The following is a 10,219-nucleotide window of genomic DNA, read 5'->3' as shown; positions in this document are numbered from 1 at the left end:
TGGAAGCTATCTCCCATTCTTAAGACTACTTCTTAATCAAAGGACTGTTTCTTTGCTGTAGAGAAACTCTGTAACTTCATGAGGTCCCATTTATTGATTTTTGCCCTTATTTCCTAGCTGGCCACAATCTTATTCACAAAGTCCTTGCCTATGCCTGTGTCTTGAGATATTCTCCTTTTTCCCTTCTCTATTTCAGAATTTCATGTCTTCTGATGATGTGCTTGATTCATTTGGAGTTGATTTTTGTGCATGGTAAGAGATAAACATGTAGTGTCATTCTACATGTCGAAAAATTGCATGTTTTTTTAATCCAATGTGTGTGTTTTTTTAGCATTTTTGTCAAAAATCAGATATCCATAGTTACGTGGACTTATGTTAGGGTCCTGTGTTTTATTTCATGGACTGATATGTCTGTTATTATGTCAGTTATATGTCTTATCATTATGTCAGAATATATGTTATTATGTTTTATATTTATGTGAATTATTATATTTATTTAGAGTTCTGGAGGGGTGAGGGAGAATCTGTGGACCAATGAAGGGGGTATGATAGGGGAGGTTAGTCTTAGAACCATTTTTTTTTTAGAGGTAGGATCTCTCTCTAGCCAAGGCTGACCTGGAATTCACTATGTAGTCTCAGGTTGGCCTTGAACTCACAGTGATCCTCCTACTTCTGCATCCCAGATGCTGAGATTAAATGTGTGGGCCACTATACCTGGCTGTTATTATGCTTTCATTGCTATGTATCTGTACAACTTGAAATCGGGTATGGTGATGTTTTCCACATTTATTTATTTATTTTATATATTTTTGTTTATTTTCATTATTTATTTGACAGCGACAGGCCTAGAGAAAAAGAAGCAGATAGAGAGAGAGAATGGGCATGCCAGGGCCTCCAGCCACTGCAAAGGAACTCCAGATGGCATGCACCCCCTGTGCATCTGGCTAATATGGGTCCTGGGGAATTGAGCCTTGATCTGGGGTCTTTAGGCTTCACAGGCAAGTGCTTAACCGCTAAGCCATCTCTTCAGCCCTATTTATTTATTTCTAAAAATTTATTTGTTTTTATTGACAACTTCTGTAATTGTAAACAACATCATTGAGTAATTCCCTCCCCCTACTTTTCCCTTTGAAACTATACTCTCCATCATCCCCCCCCCCACAATCAGTTTTTCTTTTATTTTGATGTTATGAACTTTTCTTCCAATTATGATGGTCTTGTGTAGGTAGTGTCAGGCACACTGCAAGGTCATGGATATTCAGGCCATTTGGTGTCTGGAGGAACATGTAGTAAGGGGTCCTACCCTTCTTTTGGTTTTTACATTCTTTTGCTACCTCTTCCTCAATAGACCCTGAGCCTTGAAAGGTGTGATAGAGATATTTCAGTCCTGAGCACTTGTCTGTCACTTCTTATTAGCACCATTGTGCCTTTTGAGTCATTGCAAGATCACTGCCCTCTGAGAAGAGAAGCTTCTCAAACCAAAAGTGAGAGTAGCATTAGTATATGGGTATGAACATTAAGAGAAGTGCTTACTAGGCAGTTTGGTGAACATAGTATCTATATTTAGCTAGACACCAGTAGATATTATACCCCTAGGGCTCATGACTCACCCTCTTGTAGGTTTTCAGTATCAAGGATGTATTTCCTCCCATGGAGCAGGCCTCCAGTCCTATTAGAGAGCTGTTGGTTTCCCCCATAACAGACATGCCACTATTGCACCCATTGTCTCATTTGGCCTGGCTTGCAGTGTCCACTGTTGAGCATCTTCACTGGTGATTTCTCTCTCTCTGCCATTGGATTGCATACAGCATGGCTTTTTTCAGCTTTCTGTTAGCTGGTCTACATGGAGGAGGTTTTCAACTCAGCTCCAGCAGGATTGCTCAGGGGCCCTGCAGCCCAAGTATGTGGAGTCTTCAGTCTTCATTCCTGTTGGGAAACCAAAGGCCTCAAAAATATCCTGTAATGTTTTGGGGCTATCAGGGACCTCCCTGGCCAACAACTCACTGGAAGGAATCCCATCCCTGGTATTGAAAAATTTTTAATAACAATCTATGGCTTCTGAGTGCCCCATTGTCCAAAAAAATTAGGTTTCCATATGATATATTTATATCCTATTTGATTTTGATTAGACCTCCCCCCACCTTTTCTTTACTCAATCTCTTCCCCTGACCTCACTTAGTCTGTTTCACCCTCATTAATCTGTTTTTCTACTTACATATATACTATACCATCCTTTTAAGTCCCCTCCTCCCTCCCTTTCTATTCCCATTATTATTATTATTATTATTAGTTTTTTGAGGTAAGGTCTCAGTCTATCCCAGGCTGACCTGGAATTCACTATGGAGTCTCAGGGTGGCCTCAAACTCATGGCAATCCTTCTATCTCTGCCTCCCAAGTGCTGGGATTAAAGGGGTGCACCACCATGCTCAGCTTTCTATTCCCTTTATATCTCCTTTCTAGCTTTCTGGCCTCTGCTACTGAGTTTTATTCCTACTCATATATAAATTCAATCATTTGTAGCTAGGATCCACATATGAGAGAGAACATGTGACATTTGTTTTTCTGGGACATTTTATTTTTGTTTAGGATTGATTTGTCTACTTGAGGTCTTTGTGCATCCATATAAATTTTAAGATTTTATTTCTATTTCTGGGAGGAATGGTGTTGAAATTTTGATGGGAATTGCATTACAACTGTAGGTTCCTTTTAGTTCAGACAGTCATTTGCACAATGTCACGACTTTTAATCCATGAGCATGAGATATCTATTTTCTACTGTCTTCTTCGATTTCCTTTTTCAGTATTTTAAAGTTTACATTATAGAAGTCTTTAACTTTTTTGGTTCAGCTTATTCCAGGAATTTTTTTGTTTTGTTTTTTCATGGTAGGGTCTCACTCTAGGTCTGTCTGATCTGGAATTCACTATGTAGTCTCAAGGTGGCCTTGAACTCATGGTGATCCTATTACCTCTGCCTCCCAAGTGCTGGGATTAAAGACATGCACCATCACACCTGGCTATTCCAGGAAATTTTTGAGGCTATTATGAATGGGATTGTTTCCCTGATTTTTTTCTCACTATGTTTCTTTTTGGTGTATAGGAAGGTTATTGATTTTTGTATAGTAATTTTATATCCTGCCCATTTACTGAAAATGTTTTTCACCTCTAAGTTTTCTGGTAGAATTTTTAGAATCTCTTATCCATAGAATTACACTATTTGCAAACAAGGCAAATTTGGCTTCTTTTCCTATTGTATCTCTTGTTTTCTTCTTTTGTCTTATTGCACTAGCTAAGACTTTAAGCACTATACTAAACAGGAATGGAGAGAGTATATATCCCTTGTCTTGTTCCTTATTTTAGTGAAATCCTTCAATATTTTCTTCCTTAAGCATGTGGTGTAGTTAACTTCATGTTGCTCAACAAGCATATAACCAAAATCAGCTTATGGGAGGAAAGGGTTTCTACAGTAAAGGGGAAACTACATGATGGCAGAGGAAACTGTGGAATGAGCAGAGGCTGGGTATTACCTCCTGGCCAATATCAGGTTTTGAAATACAACACTCCAAGCCATATGGGTTTTGAAGTTTCTATTTAAAAATAAAAACCAGCTTTTATTCTGATATGCTGCCTTTTTAAGTGACTTGGCCTTCCTCCTTCCTTCCTTCCCTCTCTCCCTCTTTTCTTCCTTCCTTCCTTCCTTCCTTCCTTCCTTCCTTCCTTCCTTCCTTCCTTCCTTCCTTCCTTCCTTCCTCCCTCCCTCCCTCCCTCCCTCCCTCCCTCCCTCCCTCCCTCCCTCCCTCCCTCCTACCCTCCCTCCCCCCTCTCTTTCTTTCTTTCTTTCTTTCTTTCTTTCTTTCTTTCTTTCTTTCTTTCTTTCTTTCTTTCTTTCTTTCTTTCTCTTTCTTTCTTTCTTTCTTTCTTTCTTTCTTTCTTTCTTTCTTTCTTTCTTTCTCTCTTTCTGTTTCCTCTTTGGGGTTTTAAAGGTAGGCTCTTGCTGTAGTCCAGGCTGACCTTGAATTCACTATGTAGTCTTGGGTTGTCCTCAAACTCATAGTGGTCCTCTTATGTCTACTTTCTGAGTATTAGGATTAAAGGCATGCTCCACCATGCCCAACTGGTGTTTCTTTCTTTTTTTTTCTCAATTTTTATTAATATTTTCCATGATTATAAGGTGTTTCTTTCTTGAAGCTGACAAACCTCTTGTTTTTATTTTGTTTATTTAGTGTTTTAACTATTATGTGATGTGAGAAGTTCATTTTCTGGTCCTGTCTATTTCTAGATGGGTATGCCTTTCCCTAGATTTGAAAATTTTTTCTGCTATTATTATAAGATTTGGCCTTTTCATTGTGTCTGAAAGATCTTGCTTGTTTCATTCACAAGTTTTTGTAAATTTATCATTGTCTTTGGCTGAATGTGCCAATTCCTCTACCTTGTCCTGGTATTCTGTTCTCTTTAAAACCCATCCTTTTTTTTTTGGTTTTATAAGGTAGGGTCTTACTCCAGCCCCAGGCTGAGCTGGAATTCATTATGTGGTCTCAAGGTGGCCTTGAACTCACAGAGATCCTCCCACCTCTGTCTCCTGAGCCCTAGGATTAAAGGCATGTACCACCATGCCTGGCCCATAAAATCCATTCTATTTGTGAAGCTTTACATTGAGCTTGTATTTGTCTCATTGCATTTTTAATTTCAGCTCTTTCTTTTTTGTTGAATTCCATTTTTATATTTCTCATTGATTTCGTTCAGCTGACTATTTGTCTACCCCCAGTATTCTTCATTTCTTTGAAAGTATTTATCATCATTCTTTTGAATTCTTTGTCTGGATTTTCATCTACATCTCTGTGATCAGGGGTCATTACTCTAGGACTGGTAGATGTTGAAGAGACATATTATTACTATTCATGTTTGCATTGGGACTTGTGCATTGAATGTTAGATCCTTGGATAAATTTTTAAAAATTCAGGTCACTTTTCATTTTTTTCTGTGGAAGTGTTTGTAATATTTGGGAGGAAATAGTCTGTAGTAGGGTTAAATTGTCATTTTCTTTTCTCACACTGATGGTCAGGGTACCAGGATCTATCCTCAGTCCTCCCCTTCATGCAGAATACTGTCTGTAACAACAATAGTGGGATATACCCACTATTAAAATAGAGTGGTTGAGGGCTAGAGTGATGGCTTAGTGATTAAGACACTTGCCTGGGAAGCCTAAGGACCCAGGAGCCTAAGGACCTAGGATCAATTCTCCAGTACCCATGTAAGCCAGATGCACAAGGTGGCACATGCATCTGGAGTTTGTTTGCAGTGGCTAGAGGCCCTGGTGTGTCCATTATCTCTCTTTCTTCATGCCTATCTCTTTCAAATAAATAAAAAAATGGAGTGATTGCTGGGTATGGTGGCACACACCTTCAATCCCAGCACTTGGGAGGCAGCAGTAGGAAGATCACTGTGAGTTTAAGGCCAGCCTGGTATTACAGAATGAATTTCAGGTCAGCCTGAGCTAGAGTGAAACCCTACCTTGAAAAACCAAATAAATAAATAAATAAAAATAAAAAAATAGAGTGATAGTCTACTGTAAAACAATCACTCTTAGCACTAACTGTTTTAGAAAGTAAAGGGACTTTGATGATATGTATTGTTATGGACTTGAGAGGAAAGAAAAAGAAGGGAAAACACAAAAGATAAGGTACAAATATTGCAATGATATAGACAAAGTAGATGAGCAGAATGTAAGTAGAAGGGGGTCTTTAGGAGCAAAAACAAGAGTAGAAGGAAGATGAGAGAATTTTGGCTAATTATACATTGAAGACAGAGCCAGGTAAAGGTATGCTATCAGATTAATGGTATAAGGAATAGTCTTATCTCTCAGGTCAAGGTACAGAGACCCTGCAAGCCAGGAGCAGGCTATGTTCTTTGCAAGAGGAAAATGTAAAGGGAAAGAGTAAGGGGAAAAAGGAAAACAGACAAGACAAAACAAAAAACAAAACAAAACAAAACCCCACAAACAAACAAAAACACAAACACAAATGTAATAAAAGTAAAAAACAGAGTCTGGCTAAATGATCTGTTAAAATGAAATTGGATGTCAAAGACAGAAGAGGTATAGAGGGAGAGAGAACTATGTGGAGATTTATGATATGAGAACTGATTGAGCTGAGGTTGGCTGTCATTGGACTTTCTGGGTGTCTTCCCTGGCTCCTGGAATACTTACTGTCTCTTCTCTTCTGCTAGGACTTCTCTGGCATGGGTAGTTGTTCTTTTTTTTTTTAGGTAGGGACTCACTAGTCCAGGCTGACCTGAAATTCACTATGGAGTCTCAGGGTGATCCTCCTACCTTTGCCTCTCGAGTGCTGGGATTAAAGGCATGCGCTCACCATGCCTGGCTTTGGCCTGGATACTTTCATTCTCCATTCTTAGTCTCCCTTTGGATTACTGGATTGCAGATGTTGTCCAGGTCTGTGGGCAGTGCTTTGGAGTCTCAAATCTAGCCACTTTGTGAAATCTTTGGGACAATACTTGGGGATGCTCACCCTGTGCAAATCTTGCCAGTGTCCTGAGTGTTGCTTGAACTCTGTGTAGAAGTTCCTGAGTCTACTTTTGTTCCCACCAGGCTTTGGGCTTGTTGACTATGCTGCAGATCGGATTCAAAGTTTCTTTCCTGCAGTGCTGCTGTATGCTGTTAGTCAGGTTTCAGTGTGTATCCTGGTGACACTTTGTCTGAGTCTCCCTTAGATAAGGTTCACAGAGCATCTGTGGGTACTGAATTGTAGCTGCAGCAGAAGCCTTTTGCTATTGTGTCATACTTCTGCTCTAGTGGTTATCACTGTTGAGCACCCAGTACCAAGGGGAGAGGCTTTTCCTGGCTTCTGCTACTACTACAGCTATCCTAGGTGTGGCCTTTTCTGTAGTATTTGGAGTATCTGTTGCTTTTCTGTTAGGTGTTTTTCAGCTTTCCTAAGCATATGCTCTGGAGACTGGATGACTGTACCTGACTATTATACACCATCTTCAATCACCACATTTGGGGTTTTTTTCAAGTGCATTATTCTTCATTTGGATGGAATGTATTGTATATACATCTGTCAGGTCCATTTTTCTTTTCTTTTCACAATTTTTATTAACATTTTCCATGATTATAAAAAATATCCCATGGTAATACCCTCTTTTTCCCCCCCTGCACTTTCCCCTTTGAAATTCCATTCTCCATCATATTACCTCCCCATCTCAATCATTGTAGTTACATATATACAATACCAACCTATTAAGTACCCTCCTCCATTCCTTTCTCTTCTCAGGTCCATTTTTTTTTTTTTTGCAAGTAAGGACCTTTAATGTCTCCCCACTCCCATGTCATTTTTTAAAGCTATATTTATGGAAGTTGTCAACAAAAAAACAATATAACACAATCATATTGTTTCCCGCCACCGTCCCTTATCCCCCTCCACTGAATCTCTTCTTTCCAACTAGTTTTGCTTCTTTTGGTTTTTTGAGGTAGGGTCTCACTCTGGCCCAGGCTGACCTGGACTTCACTATGGAGTCTCAGGGTGGCCTCGAACTCAGCGATCCTCCTACCTCTGCCTCCCGAGTGCTGGGATTAAAGGTGTGTGCCACCACACCTGGCAAGACAGGGTCTCTTATTGGCCTTCAACTCACCTAGTATTCTAGGCTGGCTGGCCACTGAGCCCCAGGTAAACCTTTTTCTGGCTCCCCAGTTCAGGTCCATTTTTAAATGCTTTATTTTATTCAGTTATGAGTGAGAGAGAAGAGAGAGAGAGAGAGAGAGAGAGAGAGAGAGACACGAATGAGCATGCCAGGGCCGCTAGCCACTGTGAACAAATTCCTGGTGTATGCGCCACTTTGTGCATCTGGCTTATGTGGTTACTGGGAAATCAAACCTGGGTCCTTAGGCTTTGCAGGCAAGCACCTTAACAGCTAAGCCATCTCTCCATACATTCTTATTTTATTTTATTTTATTTCAGTGAGAGAGAGAGAAAGAGGCAGATAAAGAATGGACACACCAGGGCCTCCGACACATGCACCACCTTGTGCATCTGGCTTATGTGGGTCCTGGGTAACTGAACCTGGGTTCTTTGGCTTTGCAGGCAAACATTTAACCACTAAGCCATGTCTCCAGTCCACCACATTTGTTTTGAGACAAGGTCTTTTTATGCAGTCCAGGCCAGCCTCAAATGTATGATCCTCCTACCTCATCCTCCCAAGTGCTGAGATTACAAGAATATATCACTATACTTCACTTTCCAACTTTTCTTATTTAATTTTATGCTTAATAAGCACTGTTCCAAAAGTATTTTGGATTCTTTAATTAATTTTCTATAGTAACACCAGCTGTACAGAAAGGACTTTGAAAAGATGCCCACAGCAGCACACAATTGTAGCTATTCAGTTCTGGAGGTTCCATGGCAGCCAGCTTTTAGACCTTTCTGTGTGAAGGCAGAACACTCTACATTCTTCACAGCCTTTGGTCCATAGACTCTTCAGCTGTTTCTGGAGTGGTAGGCTTCTGTTTGTTCCTGGTAAATTTCTCAGTAGTGGAGGGGTCATATCTGAGATGTGTTTGGGTCACAACAAACAAGAAAGGACTCTTTGGACAGTGGTGAGTTATCTCAAGCACACAGTTTTCTTTCACATTTTCAAATAATGATGGAGATACCACTGAAAAGCAGTTGTCAAAAATGGTTGGTACATATTCATCTGGAAACTTGTTTGCCATGCACATGTTTCAGCAACGAGCACCATTGCTTCCAACAAGGCACTTAATTTTGCATTTTGGAAATAGTTCTGTGTCCACTTTAAATATTTCCAAGTTGATGTTGACCTCAGCTCCATTGGGCCTCAGCATCATTTCATCAATACTCTATTGCATCAATATTCTAATTTGTAATTTCTCATAGGCGTATGGATCAACATCTCTGTCTTCTGGGCATAGCCCTTGGTAAGTGGTGGGAAGAAAAAGGGGTAATAGTGGGACTGGGCAGGAGGAGGGTAAGGGGAAGTCCTGTGGGGGTGCTGTTGCAGTTGTCTTCCTGTTGTGAAGATAGAACACCAGACCCAAAGATAGGAAGTAAGTGTTTATTTTGTCTTTCAGTTCTGAGAAGAAACTTTGTGATGGCAGGAAAAGATGGTAGTGCAAAGGCTGGACATCACTTCTTGCCATAGCAGGTGGAAGATAGCATCAAGAGAGTGAGCTGATGGGCTAGAGAGATGGCTTAGCAGTTAATGCACTTGCCTGGGAAGTCTAAGGACCCATGTTCGACTCTAGATGCACAAAGTTGAGGCAAGCACAAGGTCATACATGCCCACTAGGTGGCGCAAGCATTCGATTTCAGTAGCGGAGGCCCCGGCCAATTCTCCATCTCTCCTCTCCTTCCTCTTCTCTTTGTATTGCTCTCTCTAAAGAGAGAGAGAGAGAGAGAGAGAGAGAGAGAGAGAAAGGGAGTGAGCTGAAACCAGCAGACAAGTACACACTTGTGCCATCATGGCACACAGCCTTTGTAAGTAATTAACTGTCCTCCAATTGGACATGAAGCCCTCTCAGTGGGAGAGAACTCATAACCGATACTGGGAACCAAGTCAACTGCAAACTTACAACCCCCATAGAGAAGCTCCCATTGGTCTCTGGACAAGATGAGTGGGTATCCTCATCAAAATATCTCTCAAACTTCTATGCATACTCCCCTTAATCAAAGATGCTCTCATCCTTGGCTGGAGAATGTTTTATTTTACAGATGGCAGAGAATATTGGAGAGATCCAAGATCCATCAACACAACAAGAAAAGACAGCCGACTGCTCCCCATGAGATTCACCTCTGCTAGATTTACCAGCATCCAGAAGAAACTGCAGAGGAAGCAGCAGCAGGACTATTGCTCCCAAAGCTAGCCTGACAACCACCTCCAGGGAAACAGCAATAAACACTGTGGTGAACCAAAACACATTGTAATAGAAATACAGAAACTACAGAGAAGTAAGTGCTAAAACAAACTGCTGACACACCTGTCAATGTTCAGGGACTGTTGCAGAAGAGTGGGTGGGAAGATTTTAAGAGTCCTAGGATGGGCAGAAATATCCTGAGGCACAACTCCCACCCAGGACCCACACAAGCCAGATGCACAAGGTGGTACATGTGTCTGGAGTTCCTTTGCAGTGGCTGGAGGCCCTGGTGTGCCCATTTTCTTTCTCTCTGTCTGCTTTTTTTTCTCTCTTTCTCTCA

Source organism: Jaculus jaculus, chromosome 7 (genome assembly GCF_020740685.1).
Source record: "Jaculus jaculus isolate mJacJac1 chromosome 7, mJacJac1.mat.Y.cur, whole genome shotgun sequence".
NCBI lineage: Eukaryota > Metazoa > Chordata > Mammalia > Rodentia > Dipodidae > Jaculus > Jaculus jaculus.
Note: the sequence above shows the minus strand (reverse complement) of the source record.